General features: G+C 34.7%; 1 protein-coding gene and 1 long non-coding RNA gene across 9 annotated transcripts in view; one reads left to right on the top strand and one right to left on the bottom strand.

Moving 5' to 3' along the window:
* Window positions 1-20,261, top strand: part of KCNH7 (potassium voltage-gated channel subfamily H member 7) — a 465,762-nt gene that overhangs the window by 6,379 nt on the left and 439,122 nt on the right. The window lies entirely within an intron of this gene.
* The window catches only part of LOC110740881, a 55,669-nt gene continuing 43,187 nt past the window's right edge, over window positions 7,780-20,261 (bottom strand). For 2 of the 4 annotated variants that reach the window (XR_004176530.1, XR_004176531.1), the window contains 2 exons: window positions 11,298-11,411; window positions 7,780-7,941 (listed from right to left, as the gene is read on the bottom strand). This is a non-coding gene — a long non-coding RNA (uncharacterized LOC110740881). The remainder of the gene's footprint in view (window positions 7,942-11,297; window positions 11,412-20,261) is intronic. The other 2 variants (XR_004176532.1, XR_004176533.1) reach the window with 1 other exon arrangement.

Raw genomic sequence — 20,261 nt, 5'->3', positions numbered from 1 at the left:
AAAAAATAGTTTAGTTAGGCCCCACAACTAAGTTTATCCCTCATCTGGTTTGGAGTATGTCACGGAATAGAGCTAGCTAGTTTAAGTGCTAAACCCCTTCAGGCATATTTAGAAATGTGACTTTGACCTTAAATTATCAAGCAACTTTAAGCATTTGAAAAAACAAAGTATATTTCTCCAGGAGAAATAAACGTCTTTACTCAGTAAGACAGTAGGACTTAAAATATATTATTTTTTGAAGTCAGAGCATTCTTGTATTTTTGCCATTATGCTTTCATACACGCTACAGTAGCAATTTTGCTAAAAAATCAGAAATATATAGTGCTACTTTTCTTATCTTCACACTGCTTTTAAAGAACTGAAGAAGGATAAGGGACTGAGAGAAGTCCTTGCCTAATCCAGTCACATATCAGTACAAAGTTTCAGAGGTAGAGGTTGATTAACTAAACTCAGAAGAGGTCTTGGTTTGACAACACTGAATTTACTATGTCTGAAAATTATGTGGAAAGACCTTCTAGAAACAGCTCTCTTTTGTGAATCAAGGTGAAGATGTATACTGAGTGCCTCCTCTCTCTCACATAACGTACCAGGCACTATAAGTACAGTAGGAAGAGATACAAAGGAAGATGCAACCTGATCTCTGCTTGCAGGACATTTGTATTACAGAGTGACTAATGTTCATTTCCATCTTCTAAATCTCAGCTGTTTGTATAAAATTATTTTTAATGGAAAAAGAGTATTTGGACTATGGGGTTGTTAATTGCATAGAGAACCTGCAAAATTTATTATTAATTGCTATTTTCCTTCTATTCCCCAAATTTAAAATAAATGTGCTTATGTGTATCTTTTTTCACCATTGTCATGTATACATAATAATGTATTAAAGAAGCAATGAAGTTTAGTTAAAATTTTATTAGTACAAACAGAAATTTCACAAAATTTCATAATAGCTTTATATAAGTTATATGGCATATAAAACATTCAGCTCTCTTAATTCTTGGATTGTGTAGAAGACATACAGATGGTAGTTTTTTAGACAAGAACAAAAATATATTTTGTGTGTGTGTAATTCAAGCAATGAGAAAGATTTTCAGAGCGTGTCTTGCCTAGAGTTTGCTTGGGTGTTCATTTTAACTTTCTGTTTATACATTTTTATATTCTATTCAGTAGACTACCGCAACAACAGTAATCCTAAAATTCGTTTTCCCTTATGTGCATAAATTTTATATCATCTCACCGACTTTGCATATTATCCAGAATTCAGATTTGATCAGGTGTAATTGTTGATAAAATAGGCATTCGCAAGGAATGCTCTTCCCCATAATTTGAAAACTATTTCAGTATTGTACTAAGTGAAACCAAATGCCCTAAAACTGTGGCTGAGCTCTGTTTATCAGTTACTTTTCACCATTCACCAACATCATACCTCTAAGAAATTCTGGTGACAAGAAGCCATGTTGTCAGCCAGCTCGAGGGAGAACTTCTTAGTTATTTTCACACCCAAGGGGCTTGAGAACAGGTCGTTTTAGGACTGAAGGAATAGGATAAGTTTAACAGGAGGAACTCGTTTCTACTGGCTTCCAAAAGTTTTTGGTTTGTTGGTTGGTTCGTTGGTTGGTTGGTTGGTTGGTTGTTTTGGTTTTGTTGCTGTTGTTGTTTGGTATAAATAATCTCTGAATCCATTGCTGGCAATCTAGCCTGCCAGGAGAGTGCCCGGTTAGTTGAGCCACAGGGAAGTAACAGTTGGGGTATGAAGTTTTGAGGTGTCATCATTCATCTGTGATCTGTACTAGAAATTTTGATGTCCTTTTCCATTTTTCTCCATCTCTCAGCTCCCTAAACTCAACTGGTCACCAAATCCTTTCAATCTTTACATCAGAACTATCTTTCAATGCTACCTCCACTTTTCCAACCACTTCGAAGTGGTCTAATGAAAGCCTGCTGTCCTTCTGAAGTATTCAAGTTTCTAGTTTCTCTCCTCCGATTCATCCTTTATATGGTGGGAGAGACCTATTCCTGAAACACGAATCACCTATGCTGATGGCTTATTATCGCCAAGAATCACTGAAAGTAAATTTTATATACTAAAAAGTGGATACAACCATCTCATAAAATATATATTCTTATTATCCCCTTTTTGTGGAAATAACACTGAGGCCCAGAGAGACTGAATAATTTGCCAAATTGCACATAACTCATGCACAGTGGAGTCTGAGCCCTTAACAACTTTGTCTTACTCCTGCTCGGTGTACGTATATCAAACTTGTTTTAAGTCATTAAACCAGGATACTGGCTGGCTTCAGAATTGAATTCACTTGGGACTTCAGGTATGGTGTTGTCTTAGTCTTTTCCTTTTGTGATAACAAAATACCTTAGAGTGGGTAACTTATAAACAATAGAGATGTATTTCTCACAGTTTTGCAGGTTGGGAGAACCAAGATCAAGGCATCAGCAGATTCTAGGACTGGTGAAGGCTGGCTCTTTGCTTTCAAGATGGCAGTTTATTGCTGTGGCCTCACATGGCAGAAGCAGAGGGCTAAAAGGGGTAGTCAGCTCTCTTAAGCCTCTTAAAGGCATTAATCCCATTCAGGAGAGTGGAGCCCATATGACTTAATCACACCCCAAAAGTCTACACTTCTTACTACTCTCATGTTGGGGTTGAAGTTCCAACATAAATTTTTGAAGGAACACATAAATCCAAACCATCATAGGTACGTTTAGAAAAATCCAGTTGCGGCCGGGCGCGGTGGCTCAAGCCTGTAATCCCAGCACTTTGGGAGGCCGAGGCGGGTGGATCACGAGGTCAGGAGATCGAGACCATCCTGGCTAACATGGTGAAACCCCGTCTCTACTAAAAATACAAAAAACTAGCCGGGCGTGGTGGCGGGCGCCTGTAGTCCCAGCTACTCGGAGGCTGAGGCAGGAGAATGGCGTGAACCTGGGAGGCGGAGCTTGCAGTGAGCCGAGATCGCGCCACGCGCCACTGCACTCCAGCCTGGCTGACACAGCGCGAGACTCCGTCTCAAAAAAAAAAGAAAAATCCAGTTGCATTCCCATCTCTGATAATAACTAGATGAACTCGTTGGAGTTTACCTTCTTCGTGCCTCAATTTTCTTTACTGATAACTATTTGGAGAATATCATCTATGTTGTTAGGCTTATTGAGTGTGTCTCATACAATAAAGAACGCAGCATTACTTCTGGCATGGTTTCCATAATGTATTCAATAAATATCAATTAGTTGAATATATTGCCACTTTCGTTTCTCCCACAAATCTTATGATCCAGTCATTCTTCATTGCTCAGAGTTTCTTTAAAAAGTAACATATTTTTCTTCTATTAAGACTCTGTTTAACCTTTAGAAGTTTTTCTTTACCTATAATGAATACTTCAAAGACTTTCTAAATGGATTGCCCTTCACTCAGCTTCTTGCCCTAAAGAAGCCATCATTCTTCTTTCAAAGACAGATCAAAAGACTTCTCTGTGAAGTCCTTCCTGATGTTCCCAATATTTGCACCCTGTCTCCTCATAGCACTTGGTTCTAGACTCCAGGGTAGCCTCTGAAGTGTGCTCCTTGTTATTACACATTATTGTAGTCAATTTAGTCTATTTTTAGCTTATTCAGAGAAAATACCAAGTCTTATTAATTTCTGTGTCCAGGATATATGGAAGGGTAACTAGTACGAAGTGAGTGTACTGTTAGTATTCACTTAAAGAATGAAGAGAAGATGAAAAATGGTACCATACAGTTAGAAAAAAAAAAAAAAAACCAGATTCAGTTAATAAGATCTGGGGGAAAGTGTGTTATAGGAAAAGTGTAATGCTTTGATTTTTTAAAATTTTCTGAAGAATACTTCTAAAATATTAAAAACAATTTTTACCTTAATTGTATTAATGGCCATATGTTTTATTTAGTAATCTAAGATATTAAATCATCCTCATACCTGAAACTATATGAATATGAATAGCTAGAAAAATATTTAGTGAACAGTTAGAATCTATTCACCATAAATTATTAACCTGTTATCTAAGTGTCAATCACTTGCTACCCCACCAATGACTTACTAGTTTCTCAAACAATCTCTAATAGCCCAAACCAGAGTTTTCTTCTGTTCTTTTCTAACTTGATTTCTTTGCTGTGGTTGACACAATTATATAACTAAGTGAATATGTTACACACTCTACTGGCATTTTATATCTAGTGCAACTGTTTATCTCTCCATGTTTTCTTGAAAATTCTTAATCAGTAATGAAGCTTGATTTCAGGGTTATACAATAATGGCAATGTAAAATGTAAAATGATAAAGTTAGGTTATTAATAATTAATTATTATAATTGCCAAATGAATATTTTATCTCTCTTTACTGTGCTGTCTGCATTTAGCAATAGCACTGAACTACCGAGAAGCAATAGAGTCAAGTAGCTATAAGGCACTAATTATAGTAGTGAGGAAATACGTCTTATTACTGAACAATTAAGAAAGTTAATGGTTATGAGAAAACAGAATTCCAGGTTCTCATGGCTGTGACTGAATATTCCATAATCTCTGCCTCATCCTCCTTTAATTTACATTAAATATCTAATTAAGAAAAGCAAAGGGCTCTTTCCATGATAGCTTGAATCATGGCTGAGGCGTCTTCTCTGACTTTTCCCAAGTTAAAGTAGGCCTGCTTGTGTGCAAACTTGTCCTTTTCATGATTCCCACTGTTTTGTAGAATGTCTCACACTACTTTTTACTCAGAAAATGGGTAAAAACAGCTGTGGCTGGTGCTCAGTGGGCAGGAATTCAAGGGAGGAGTGAGAGAGGACTGTGGGTACATTTCTGCCTTTAGTTGGCTCATTTTGTAAAATGATCTCAAACTAGAATGTACTGGGTGGGATATGTGAGGTTCCCTGAGCCATACGGCTTTTGCTTACCTGCGCTTTCTTTCCAGATGAGTCAGAATACAGTGTAACAGCAAGTGGACTCTCACCATTGTGGGTTTTCTTGTTTCCTTTTTCTGTTATTATTTTGTTCCTTCCCTTTTTTTTTTTTTTTTTGAGATCTTTAGGAGTGTTTTTATTTATCATTCTTTCTTAATTTTGATAGGACATTAATTCTTCTGCATTTTTGGAAATATTTGTTTTGAGAAAAATGTAATAACTGCATGAGTTCAAGACAGCTTAAAATGTCTGTTGCCCATCATATAAATTATTGTAGCCTCAAAACACTCTTCTTACTTATATTCAGTGAAGTCTGTATCAATGACTTAAGATGATGGGCATGATGACAAAAATTAAAATACAAATTAGTGTTGGTTTTATAACAAGTAACAAAGAAAAAGTAATAAAAATCCATTTGTGCTAAAAAAGATCACATATTGCAACACAATCTTAAGGCATTTGCATATACTAATTAAGATTATATCAATTGGACAAAATCATTGTTAGAGCTATGCAAGGTTGCATGGTGTGTGAATACTTTTTAATGAAGTTTCTGTGTACCTCTTTTAGCTAAATCCATTAAAATTTCTTCTTGGTTTGCTAAAAAGTTTATGTACACCATCTGTTTTATTTAATAATAATATTAATCATTTGATCTTTAGCTGTACCTTTATTCAAGGGGCTTACATGTGACAGATGTGCTCTTCAGATTTTAATTTCTGTGGTTGCATGCAATGGACACCAGCCCTCTACTCAGTATAGATCTTCTCCCAAAGGTCTAACATTGAGTTCCAACTCAGTGACTGGTTCTTCATACAAATTGCTTTAAGTGATTTTCATGACAGTTTTGGGAGCAGATATTATCCCATTTTACAGATAAGTTAAATTGAGGTTCAGAGAAGTTAAGTACTAACGATCACAGAGCAATGTGGAAGTGTGGCTTATGATTTACATTTATCTATGCTTGCAAACTCTACCACATTGCCTCCAAATGATACACATCTTAAACCTCAACCTACTCTATTCTATATTTCCTAGTTCCAGTTCTTAACCATAGATTTTATCGATTATCCAAGGTTTAAATCTGACTAACTTAATTCACATCAAAGAGTGAATAAAGCAAGGCATTTTGCATTTTTAACAGAACTTTATTAATAAAAATGAATCTCTATCAGGCAGAGTGTTAGATTTTAGTAGAATGAGGAGAGCTAGTATATGCTTATAATCTACATCATTTTAAACGGTATTCTTTTTTAATCTTACAATGTCTCAGTTTTGGACTATATATTGTATGACTGACTTAGATTTTGGGGGCATTTTTGGTTAAGGTCCCCTCAGTTACTATATGTCTAGTCTTCATCCACTAAATCAGGAAGAAATTTCATAAGAGTATTGTGATTGCGGTGGCTCAAGCCTGTAATCCCAGCACTTTGGGAGGCCGAGACAGGCGGATCACGAGGTCAGGAGATCGAGACCATCCTGGCTAACCCGGTGAAACCCCGTCTCTACTAAAAAAATACAAAAAACTAGCCGGGCAAGGTGGCGGGCGCCTGTAGTCCCAGCTACTCGGGAGGCTGAGGCAGGAGAATGGCATGAACCCGGGAGGCGGAGCTTGCAGTGAGCTGAGATCCGGCCACTGCACTCCAGCCTGGGTGACAGAGCGAGACTCCGTCTCAAAAAAAAAAAAAAAAAAAAAAGAGTATTGTGATTCAGTAGCAGGGCCATACATGGTGTCCTTTTCCCCTCTCCTTCCCACAAGAAAGTTTTATTTCCTGGCAAGATTACATGATGTAACAAAATTCACCACTAGTATTTTAAAGGGAACGCATAAATATACTGTGTGGAGAGTGTCTGGTTTATTTAAAACGCCTCCAATTTTCTACATCTTGAGCCAAATGTCAGACTCACTTCCTGTTACACAGCCTACTAACTCGTTTCCCTGAGCTCCTCCTAAAGGCCATCATTCTCAGGACTCCTCCCTTTGATCACTGGGTTTCTTCTTCCTGAGATAGCCTTAATGTCCCCTCCCTGCACCCTTCATCAATTCTCCTCCACTTTTAAGCAAATTCTGTATGGCTTCAATCTCAGCTCATTTCTAAGGTCTCTAAGTCCCTCAGGCAGCCTTCTCCACATTTCTCACATATTTTCGTTTTCTCTATTGGAACACTTATGAAATTATATTGTATTAATTTGTTTCTATTTCTGTCTTTCCCACTCTATGTTGAACATTTTGAGGGGACTCATTAAGGCAGTTATTAAGAAGTAGAAGAAATGGTGGGAGAGCAAAGAACAGACTTACGAGAACCCAGCAATACACCCATTTACAGATGAATATGTGTGAAAGGTGTCAGAGTCTGGAAAGATGTCATTCATTCATTCATTCACCCTCTTGTGCTGGTCATTTTGCTGCTATGAGAATGGTAAAAATCAATAACTTACATTGTTTGTTAACTGAGAAATTAATTATTAACTTGCTGCCATATGGTTCATATACTATAAAGCAGTTTATTCTAATACTTAATAACCTGTAACTCATTATAAAAATACATAACAAATAACTCTTCTTAGTTAGCCTAGGGAAAAGGTGAATGGTCAGAAGAGTTCAGATAGATCCCTGATGCCAACACAGTTGACTGATTCTGATGGAACATCCACAAGTTCAATAAAAGGAAGAATATCTCTACATGTTCTCATAATAATATGTGCACGTGTACAAACCATCCCAGCCCTCCCTGGATCTCCTCAGTTAAATACACAAAATACTTATACAACCTTGCAATTATGCTGATGTATTTTTCTGCTATTTTTCTCCACACATTGGACGCAGCTTCATACTCACACTGGTCTCACAACACATTTCATTCTTTTTTCCAAACCTTGGGTCATGGGTTGAGATTGTAAGGCCTGTATGATATCAGAAGACACTTCATCAGTCACATCCTGATACAGGATTTCGCCACTTCAACAAGGACTTGTATCTCTACGTGCTCTCTGTCTCTGTCAAGGTGATTTAACTTCACTGTTGAAAAATTAGAAAATACAGAGAGAAAATAGAAAAAAAGCCCCATAATCTTAACACTAAGAGATATCCACTGTTACAATGATGGCATGTAGTGCAGCTATAATTTTTCTACACAAATACACACATGTGAGCATTCATGCATGTTTTTAGCAAGACCAGGACAGCACTACATATATCACAGTTTGTGGCTTGTTTTCCTCACCGAGAAATTTCTGCTGAACATGATTATGTTTTTTTTAATGATTACATAAAATTTATACACAGACCATAATTGTTTTAATAGCCACAGAATATTACCAATAATTGAGCACTCGACTATTTCTAACTTTTTACTATTGTACAAATGTACCAAAAGTCTGTTCAATCATCTTGACCACCTGTAATTTTTTTCCTTACTAAATACTCCTAGAAATATAATTACTGCATAACGGTATACCGATCCTAAAACTTTTGATACTCCTTGTCAAACTATAACTCCAAAAAGGAATGTATTTAACTGCACATTTTATGTGTCTAATAAAACTTGGCATTCTTTTTAAATTTTGTTGATCCAGTAGAAAGGGTACCTTATTGTCTGATCACTAAATGTAATCTAGTTCAATTTCTGTTGAAATTTGTTGAATTTTGCAATTCAATTTTTATTGAAAAACACATGTAGAAAATATTTGAGGCAATTTATTTTCCTATTAAAAAACATGCTAAGTATTTTGAAACCTAGGAGCAATGAGGATATCTTGAATAGCCGAGTATCCTCGCTGGATGCCCCCACTTCACACCAGCTTCACTCTTTTAAAAACTGTTCTTCACATTCACATTTTCATTTCAGTAATTTGCTGGCATTTTTCCAAGCCTTAGATTCAGAAACTGATACCAAGTCTTTACTATTTAAATAATTTGCTATTTAAAAGTTCAAACATTCCTTGAACTTTTTCTCCTTTCTATGTGGAATAAGTTGGATTTTAAGTTATTTTCAGTATTCTTATATATTTCAGTATTTCTTATTTATTATCTAAATATACTATGATGAAAATTATAACTAATGAAAGAGCTTTTCTTCAGTGGTCTTATTAGAATATATGTATATATATATATTCAGATTAAAATATACTATATATATATATATATATATATATATATATATAGTTTTGCTGAGATGCAAAGTGATGGCCAGGAAAGTTAGCAAAGTCATAATAAATAAACATTCTTCTAGGATATCATGTAACAGAAGTGAAATGCACTTATGAAATGCCACTTATACTGACATGAAATGCTCAAAATTACATATGATATGTGAGGAAAGATATAAGCAACAGAATTATACACAGTATTAGATAAACTGCTAAATTTATTCCAATATAATAGTATTGAAACAAATGCAGGGAAAGATTATTCTCTTCCTAGGCTGCCTTACTTAACCAAGACATGCAGAGCTCTGGTAATCTGATCTTTCTAGCTGTGACTCATTGTCAGGTCTTCCCTCGAGGTGTTCTTTATAATGAATGTCACTTAACCAAGGCTCAGTAGGATTTATGGATTCCCAGATTGCTGTTCTCAGAATTTGCCCCCCAATGAAGGACTACACAAAAATGCCATTAATGATGCACAACCTCAACTGTCCTATTAGCTGGCATCTATTCATTCTAAAATTGCAGAACTTGTTTCTTTGCAGGTCATGTTTCCAGAGTAAGCAGAAGGTGTCCTAGTCAAATGTCATACCCAGCAACATTCTTTATTTTAAATATATTCACTGTGTATAGTGTGAGTTACACAACATTTTGTCTTAATTACTGGCTCCCTCAGTAATTTCAATGATGAATTTTCCTCTGAAGAATACTTCATCTCAGAGTTAATACTTTTTGTTATTAATCTAAACTTTTTGAAAATATGAAGAATCCTGATTACAGCTTTACATCTTTACCAAGTAAGATTTTATAATATCATTCTTGATTTTTCTTCAATATTAGAAAAAAATATAGAAAATAAAATATAGAAAATAAATACTATATTTTTCTACAATATAGAAAATAAAACTAAATGTTGGCAGAGCTAATGCTCTGCTACAGAAATGAAAATTAATTTTGAGTGTAAAAGAATAGAGAAAAGTATTTTCATAGGTACTTCTTATATGGCAATTAAAAAATAACTGGTAACATTTAAATTTTCTTTTCCAGAAGATAATTAGAGATTTTAGACTATTGGCATTTAAAAATCTATAAATGTAAAACATAAAATATAAAGAATGAAGATGAAGCCTGCTCTTTTAAAGACTATAGTTGCATGGTGAAATTCTTGGAAAAGACAAAAGAAATCTCAGGCATTGAATTTTCATTCCAGCAAAAGTTATGTGTGCTAACTTCTGTTAAAGATTCCAAACATCATGGACTAAAGAAGACCAGAGACTTTTTCTAAAAAAATAAAGACTTTATTATGCTATGAAGTGTAATAAAGACTATGTTATAATATAACTAGACAGAGCTTTCTTGCCACTAACCTTGTTGTTCTAGAAATGGAATAATCAACCCCACTCCCATTACCACACCAACTTTAACTACAACTCAAGGCAGAAATCAGATCTTGGAATTTTTTTATTTTTGTTGATTTTAGTTTCTTTAGTTACATTCATGCACACTAGTATCTTGCTAATTATTTCAAGGATTGGGCTAAATTATTCTGTGGAAACATGAAATTCTATAATTGGAAATAAATAATAGAGTGTGGTTTGAACATTTTAAATAATATTACTAATAGGTATCATTGAGCACTTACAATGTGACTATACTCTTCTAAAATCTTTTTTTCAATTTTTAGCATATCCTAAGACGTATTTTATTGTTCTTATTTTACAAATTGAAAAGATGAAGTTCAGTAACTTCCTCAGCACTGCACAAGTAGTACATAGCAGCTACTATCTGAGTGCAGACTGTCTTCTTTTAGAGCCTGTGTGCTCAGCACTCTACTGTACCACCTCACCCATCTCCTGTTCAGGTAGATACAATGACACACTCAGTACACACATATGTGGAATCACGTCTCCCCTTTATGCAAAGTGTGAAATGTTTCTGGATTTTAGGCATTTAAATGTTTTAATTTTGGAGGCTTGTAATCTTCTTTCCTTAAATGCAATTAAACATCTGCCTCCAGCTGTACAAGAGTGCGGGCTTGTGCTTTGACACCTCAATCCTATTCTCCTTTAGAAGCAACAGGCATTATAATCCCTGTGTTTTCCAGCACCATAAGGTTTAAAAACCATTGCTGTGCAGCACAGCAACATGGCACAAGTATACATATGTAACAAACCTGCACGTTATGCTCATGTACCCTAGAACTTAAAGTATAATAATAATAATAATAACCTTTGCTATTTGATGATCTGATTACATACGGCTTCTGGAGGTTTTAGAAATAACTTCAATTCACCTCTGTTTCCCACAATTCCTTGCACAGAGTAGCTGCTCAATAAGTAGTATCTTTAAATAATTGAATGAATTGAAACATTAGACACATTCTCTTAACTAAGCTTCCATTTGATCTATTAGTTACTTCTTTGATAAAGTGAAAGTAGTTCCTTACCTGTTTGAAAGGCATGATAAGGAGGGAGCATAGTCTACTGTTTCAAATTGTGAACACTGGAGTCATGTTGCCTAGGTCCAAATCTGGAACACACACATTGTGTGATATGTTTCCTTTCTGCCCTGTCATCACTTTCTTCATCAGTGGAATGGGAAATACGATTATAATAGAACTTGTCTTATACAGCTTTGTGAGGACTAACTGTGTTTACATTTGTAAAAGCACTTAAAACAGCTCCAGGTACGCAATAAATGCAATAGAAGTGCTAAATAAAATAATTTAAAAATGTGATAATGAATTGGGTTTAAAATACATATTAAGTTGATATGCCTATTGAGTGTCGTGCTCAAAATGAAATTTGCACCCACATCTGTGACTGAGTAAAACAATGTAAAACAAATTTTGACATCATAGGCCAAAGAAGAAATTAGCAGCAGTTTTTGAAAATTTAAAATGTGAAATTTAAGAGGCTTTATTGTGGAGATTATGGCCTCAATCAAATTCTGGACAATTTAATTTGTTTTTAATTTTGAACACTGAAACTCACTTTAGGTGTGGCTATATTGAAAATATCAGCAGTTGGGACAACTTGGACTCACAGTTTCTCTGTGTACAGCTGTCTTTCCACTATATTACAACAATTTTAGTAATGGTATTCCAGAAACCACTGTGTCTGAAAGCAAAATTTCCTCAATTCACACAGTGAGGTGTAAACTCAGACCAACCCTCCACTCCCCAGGATTTGCTGAGAACCAAGATAAATTTTATTGAAAGTAAAGATGTAAAAATAATCATAAACCTATCTTTTGAAAAAAATATGTAGATGTAAATGTCCAAATATAAGCACCACAGTTAAGGTGATCATATGATTTATTATCCAAAGAAGATTCTTTTTAAAGTGAAAGAGGAAAGTTTTTACAAATTGTACCAAGAGGCTAGGAAAAATCCAGGACTGTTCCAGGCAAATTGGATGTGTAGACACTGAATACAAACTATATCTGACATGTTTCAAAATGTATGCCATTCTATAGTACAGAGTTTTCATGAACATTTTTTAGGCTTTCCAAACCAGTGAGTTTAAAAATGTAGCCACTCATTCTTGTGATGCCTAAAATGTTTACTGTGTAGACAAAGACATTATCTTGCAATCTGGAGAAATGAGTCAGAATTCCTCTAAAGAATAAATGGTACCTTCTGACCTCTTTCAAATAAGACTGTCAACCAATCCCTCTGTAAATTCCATGTTGAAGGTTCTTAGTAAAGAGAATTAACCTTAACCATTTTGTGAACCATAGTAAGTCCTGAGCACAGCAATGGACTAAAGGTAAAAAGATTGAGTTCATTGTTGAATGGCAACAGTCCCTTACAGGATATCTTTGACTTTGTAAAGGATGTTTATCTTGGAATCTGTTAAAGTGTGGGTGTGGATAGGGTATGTGTAGAGCCATTTTTTTTCTTTCTGGGCTCTCCATTAGGACTTAGTCATATGTGTTAGTCTATTTGTAATCCAGTGATAAAATTAGCCTTGTATTGCGTGTAACCTTTGTTGTCTAAAAGATGTTTATTAAGTAGGAGGGACACCCCTGAAAAAGCTGGGGCTGCTAGCATTAAAGCAGCAAGTTATTAACATTGTAATAAAAACAATAAAGAATAATGAATTAATTCAGATTTGTAATACAAGGTAAATTCATTAGTTCTAATGAGTTTAAGTAGAAAATGATGTCTTCAAATTTCAAGAGAAAAGTGCAGATATCAAAAAATCAAAATTAAGGAATAAGAAATTATTTCTCAGACGAAAGTTAAAGGAAAGTGATATAGCTGGTATACTCATATTTGTATTTTTGCAGATCTAATACAAACATAAGGGAAATTATCTTTGTGAAAATTGAGTTTGTAAACCAATTTAGCTTTGTAGAGTTACAATCCAAGAGAAAGAAAGAAAGAGAGAGAAAGAGAGAGAGAGAGAAAGAAAGAAAAAGAGAGAGAGAAAGAAAGAAAGAAAGAAAGAAAGAAAGAAAGAAAGAAAGAAAGAAAGAAAGAAAGAAAGAAAGAAAACAGGAGTTAGCCACTATAAATCTTCTGCCTTCCCTTCCCTTGCAGATTCAATTAACTTTTTCTTTTAAATTACCCCTGAATGTTGAGGTCATTGTATGTGATGAAATAGTACCAGGAAGATGCAGACAAAGTCAATGGAGGTATAAGGAATTATACCTTCCACACCTAATTGCCTATTTTCCTGTTGACTTATGGTGTTCCTTTCACTTTGTATTTACTCAGTAAAAGTTTATGGAATAGGCTGGGCGCGGTGGCTCATGCCTGAAATCCCAGCACTTTGGGAGGCCGAGGCGGGCGGATCACGAGGTCAGGCGATGGAGACCATCCTGGCTAACACGGTGAAACCCTGCCTCTACTAAAAATACGAAAAAAAAAAAAAGAAAGAAAGAAAGAAAGAAAGAAAGAAAGAAAATTAGCCGGGCGCGGTGGTGGGTACCTGTTATCCCAGCTACTCCAGAGGCTGAGGCAGGAGAATGGCATGAACCCGGGAGGCGGAGCTTGCAGTGAGCCGAGGTAGCGCCACTGCAGTTTGTGGAATAAAGAAATACCGGAACACACACGTTGCAGAATTTATGTAATGTGTGGGGATGGAAATTGTATTATTGTGGGTGCTTACATTTGCAGCTAAAAAATCTTGTAATTTTTCCTTTCAATAAACTAAGATGATACATAAACCAAACCAAAACAAACAAAATCCCCAAAACAGCAAATAGACTGTCACTCGGCATTATTTTCAGTTTAGCCTTTGTCAATATTATTAGAAAAGAATAGCACACGATACTCTTAGTTTAGGAGCCATTTATTCCTGTTCAGTACTCTGCCTTTTCCCCCAATTCTTTATTCCAGGGAAAAATTGTCCTGCCTCCAAACTAAGCATAACAAGCCAAGGAGTGTAGAAATCCTTAGCAACTCAAAAGAAAATCTACCGTCTTTCAAGTGGCAACCAGATTAGCATGGTTCTTCCTAAATTACAGGAAGGAATGATCCATATACCTAACTTTACTACTATCATTTTAATTAAAACTTCTATTTCAAAAAATACTCTGACCTACAGAAGAGTTGCAAACGTATTACAATAAGCCCTCCTATAACCTTCCAGTAGATTCAGCTATTGTTTACAAGTTGCCTCATTTGCTTTAAGGTTCTGAACATTTTGTCTGTGTCATCTATGTATATACATATTGCTGTTTTGTATCTACTTATTTATTTTGCTGGCCCATTTGAATTTATTTGCACAGACACAGACCTTTCATTTTTAAATGCTTCAATATTTTATCTCCTAATAATAAGGAAATTCTTTAATATAACCACATCTTAATTATTAAGGCAATGTTACACTGATACAATACTATTATCTAATAGACTCTGTAAATTTTTCCAATTTCCTCATATTGTCCTTTAGATCATTTGTTTTTAACAGTTAAGGATTAAAGCAGTATCATACTGTTGTTTGTTGTCATGTCTCTTTAGTCTCCTTTAATCTGGATTACTTACGCAGCTCTTCTTGTCTTTCATGACATTGATATTCTTTAAGGGTACAGGTTCACTGTTTTGTAGAATGTTCAATTTGGATTTGTTTGATGAATCCTCTTGATGTGATTTAAGTTGTAGGTTTTTGTAAGGTTTAATAAATAAGTGATGTGTCCTACTTTGAGCATCACTAGAAGTACTTGATGCTGGTTTCTCCCGTAATTGGTGGGGTTAACTTTGGTCACTTGTCATGCCATGTTTTACATGTTGTGACAAAAACTTGAAAAATGAAATTTAACAATACTCTGTAAATAGCACCAATAGAATAAGTTTGACAAAACTGTGCAAGAACTTATATCATAAAATAATCACAAACATGGCTAAGAGAAGCTAAAGAGCAAATAAGTTAAAGGAGAAATAGTCCATATTCATGAATTGGAACTTGAAATACTGAAAAGATGTCCAGTCTTTCCAAACTGATCTGCAATCCTTACCAAAATTATAGCAGATTAAAGGTGATTCAAAAATTTGTATAAAAATGGAATCTAGAATAACCCGAAGAAACATGGAAAAGAACACAATTTGAAGACTCAAAGCACCTCATTTTAAGAATTACTGTAAAGTCATAGTCATGATAACAGTTTGGTATCAGCATAATATAAATAAATAATAATCAATGGGACAGGATATGTCCAAAACTAGATCCACACATATATGATTTAATTTTTGACAAAGCACCAAAGTAAGTCTTTTCAACAAATGAGCTAGATTAACTGGAAAATATATGAGAATAAATAAATATTGACCCCTTAATTATACGGTGCACAAAAATTAATTTGATTTAGATTACATACCTAAATATAAAAGCTAAAATTATAAATGTTCAAGAGATAAACAAAAACATCTTTGTAACTGTTAGCCAGTAAATATTTGAAAGAAAGAATACAAAAGGCACTAACCATAAGAATAAAAAATAATGAACATGGCATCATCAAAATTAAAAACTGATGCACTTCAAAGCATTCCGTTAAGAAAATAAAAACTGTATATATATATATATATATATATATATATATATATATAAACAGTTTCCATTAAGAAAATAAAAACTGATACAGACTGACAGATAATATTTAATACATTTATTTGACAAAGAAATTGTTTTCTACAGGTATATGCTTATATATCAAATATGACCATATCTCTCTATATATACATATATGTGTGTGTCTACGATCAGTAATGAAAAGACAACCCAAATAAAAACAGGTGTAAGAGGCTTATGTAGATACTCCACCAAGGAAAGATACACAATGGGCAATAAGCACATGAAAATGGAAGTGTAATTTAAAATTTAGATGCTATTAACACCCACTAGAATAGGTAAAATTAAAAAGACTGAGAACACCAAATGTCGGTGAAGATGTGGAGCAACTGAGACTCATGTATTGCCAGTGAGATTAAAAAATGACATAAACATTTGAAACACTGTTTACTGTTTCATTATAAAGGTAAATATACATCTATATGATCCAGCGATTTCTCTTCTAGGTCTGTATCTAAGAAAAATGAAAATATATGTCCACGAACGATTTATATGAAATATTTATAGTGGTTTTCATTTGTAATAGCCTAAATCTGGAAACAATCTAAAAGTCTGTCATCGGCATGTTAATAGATAAATTAAGTTGTGGTGTAGCCAGACAATGGTACACCAATCAATAATAAACAAAAATAAACTATTGATATAAAAAATGCATGATTTCCAAAAACATGTTGAGCAAAAAATGACAGAAGCAAAAGAATGTGCATTGCATATCTCTAATTACATAAAGCTCAAGATTAGGCAAAACTAAACTATGGTTATATACACCAAAAGAGTAGTTGTCTCTAGGACAGGGGGTTAAGGATTGACTAGAAGAGAACACACAATAATTTTGGGGAGTGAAGGCATATTCTACATCTTCATTGGGTATTGATTACTTGAGTCTATGCATTGGTTCAAATCCAACACATTGTATAAATTTGCATTTCACTGTCTGTAAACTTTTACTCCATAAGGTCACTGTTTACTTTCAGGGCCAGATTATTTCTTCTATAACCACATCATCATTACCCAGACCTAGTAAGACAAACAAATGTGTATAAAGGAAAATACATTCTTGAAATTCTGGGCTTTTACTTTTATGTATAGGAAAATTGGCTTGTATTTAATAGTCCATTAGTTGAATTTTCATTATAGCAGTCTACAATTCATTTTTGTATTTTTAAAAAAATTTTCAACCTTGAAAGATACTAGAAATATCCTGATATATTAGCCAGGATTTATTTTCATGATTTAGGAAATCAGGGCTACTCATACTGATCAGCCATTGGTTTAGTTTATTTTTCCCAGTTTTCCTTTCAGATTTTAGCAATATCTCAAACAAACGAAATCTATTGTTACACACTGGCATATTTACTGTCCACACTTATTTCTTATAACAGTGGTGAATCATAATTTTTAATCCAGTATTTCATCCACTTAAAACTATATCTAAACTAATTGCATTTAATCCTTTCCTATGTTAGGAAGTGATGTATCAAGTTTTGTTTAGGGGCATTATTTTTATTCTTAAGTGGCAAATAGATCTTCAATAGTCTCTGAGCCCTTCAGGGTAGGGTACTTTCTATTGATTTCTGTTTGTGCTTTTCCAGATTCTATTATGGGAAAGGGCAGAAATGACCATTTTCATGAAAGTCAATTTTTCTTTGATGCAGATTCAGAGTTCAACTAAAACAAAACACATAATCAGTGAAGAAAGGAAACTGAAATGATAGGAATATAAGGCAGATTTCTTTCTTTCTTTCTTTTTTTTTTTTTTTGAGATGGAGTTTCGCTCTTGTTGCCCAGGCTGGAGTGCATGGAGTGCAATGGCGCGATCTCGGCTCACCTCAACCTCCGCCTCCTGGGTTCAAGCAATTCTTCTGCCTCAGCCTCCAGAGTAGCTGGGATTATAGGCATGCGCCACCACGACTGGCTAATTTTGTATTTTTAGTAGAGACAGTTTTCTCCATGTTGGTCAGGCTGATCTTGAACTCCCAACCTCAAGTGATCTGCCCACCTTGGCCTCCCAAAGTGCTGGGATTATAGGTGTGAGCCACCACACCCTGCTGTAAGGCAGATTTCTAAGTAAATTTTTTTAAACTGGAGGATAAGGTTGTGAGGAAATCTAATTATGTAATCCAAAAGATTCATGTGTGCTACGTATGTGGTCAGATGGGTCTCTTCTTCACCATAATCCTGAAATTTAGAGGTCAGAACTTTGTTGGAAGACTGAAAGAAAGCATGTTTAAGTGTATGGTTAAGTTGGGATTAATATGGCTACGCCCAAGAGATGGTACTGGTTGTATTTATACATATGTTTTAAGAGAAAAGTTGATTTGTGGCTGCTAGAGCTGAGACAAGCATATCTGAGATGCAAAATTAACATTTTATTGACTTTTGAGACTGACATAAAGTGTCTTCCTCAGTGTCTGTCTGCCCCTTGCTTTCCAGTCTGCATAACCCATCAGGGCTTCCTGAACCATGTTTTATTGTTTCTCACTTTCTTTTACTCTTTGTGTTTAATAGCTTCAAAATCAATTCAAAATCACACCTAAAGTCTACTGCACAAACAATTGCATTACTTCACAAGATTTTTATAATGACAGAATGTTTACTCATAAGGAGTGCTTGAACTGTGTCCTAATTCTTGTGTTATGTGATAAGTCATTGTAGCTTATTGAACACATATTTATGGTTTTTTTTTGGAAAAACATGTCTCATTTTTTAATATTACTCTGATTACTTATATCTATTTGTAGTCTTTAAAGCTTCCCTAGTTTCAATAGAAAGCTAAATTTTAATAATTCTTTTCCTCCTATTATAAACTGAACAAGAATGTTTAGAATAAGTTGAGGGGTAAAATATATCTTCTCCTTTAATTATACTGAACATTAGATTAAGATGTGCGATCTTTAAATTTGAAATATTTGAAGAGGTCACTGATTCTATGAAAAAATATGACTTTTGGAGTAAAGAGACGAAGTTCATATTTGCTACTGAGTTATTGGGGGAAGCAAAGTAACAGACAAATGCAGAGGCAGAAAAAAAGGAGGAGGAATTCAAATGTAGGAAAACAAAACCCTGAGGTGTAAGGAAAATAAGTACGTGGTCTTAGAGTGGAGAGTGAGTAGATAGGAAAACTGCTTCAAGTTTTCCTAATGACAGACTTAGTAGAAGGCTTGGAAGGAATAATAGAAGAACATTTAAAAAGCAGTAGCAACAACAACAACAAAATACTGCCGCTCACTCCTTCCAAAAGAGAGCATGCCAATGAAATCTCTGACAAGCATAAGTTCAAGAGGGTTATCTGAAGCTAGACACCATGATCATAGAAGGATGAATTCTTCGGTGTGAAGAATATTTATTCTTTGGATCTGTTTACTGTTCTATTTGGAGCTGAGGCAAGAGTGATGAATAATTGATAGCAGGACACTCTAATAGTCTCTTTAACAAAGGCAGAAGCGCAGGAATTCATTACATCTTATTGTGTGAGAGCCATATATTGACAGTTACACAAATGAAAGAGCTCCCACTCTGTAGATAATAAGTCTTTGTTCCAAATGGCAGATTTACTTTTCCAGAAGTAGAAGCAAAGACTTGAGGCCTATTTTGCCTTCCACACCTTGTCTCTTTGATGAAGTAACTAGATTAAGTCTCATGGAAAACAAGATGATGATAATAATGGCATTTCCATTCTTGAGTCAATTGAAAACAATATTATCTAAAGATGAAATGCTGCAGAATCACAAAATTTTAAGATGATAAGGAATTAGAGTCATCTATTATGTTTTCTAGGAAGTGTGCCAATGGTTTCTGGCCCAGAGTAGCTGCCTCCTAAATGCCACCTGACCAACTTTCCTGCAAACCTGCTTGTATCTCTGAACTTTTCCTCCCTTTTCTTCCGCCTACTTCCTCCCCTTTCTCTTTTCTTTCAACAGTCTTTATTTTATAAATGTTGAAACCAAGGCCAAGCAATTGCCCAAGGTCGCTTGGCATCAGAACCAGGATCCACATTGTCCAATTTCCAGGTTTCTGCATTTCAAATTCTTTATTAAAAATCAGAATGTATTAATGGAATGATTCACAATTTTTTTTTACTGTAGACATATTACTATAGTGGACCTGAGTTTGTTTG

Source organism: Papio anubis, chromosome 10 (assembly GCF_008728515.1).
Source record: "Papio anubis isolate 15944 chromosome 10, Panubis1.0, whole genome shotgun sequence".
Classification (NCBI taxonomy): domain Eukaryota; kingdom Metazoa; phylum Chordata; class Mammalia; order Primates; family Cercopithecidae; genus Papio; species Papio anubis.
Note: the sequence above shows the minus strand (reverse complement) of the source record. Positions and strands in the feature narration are given on the sequence as shown.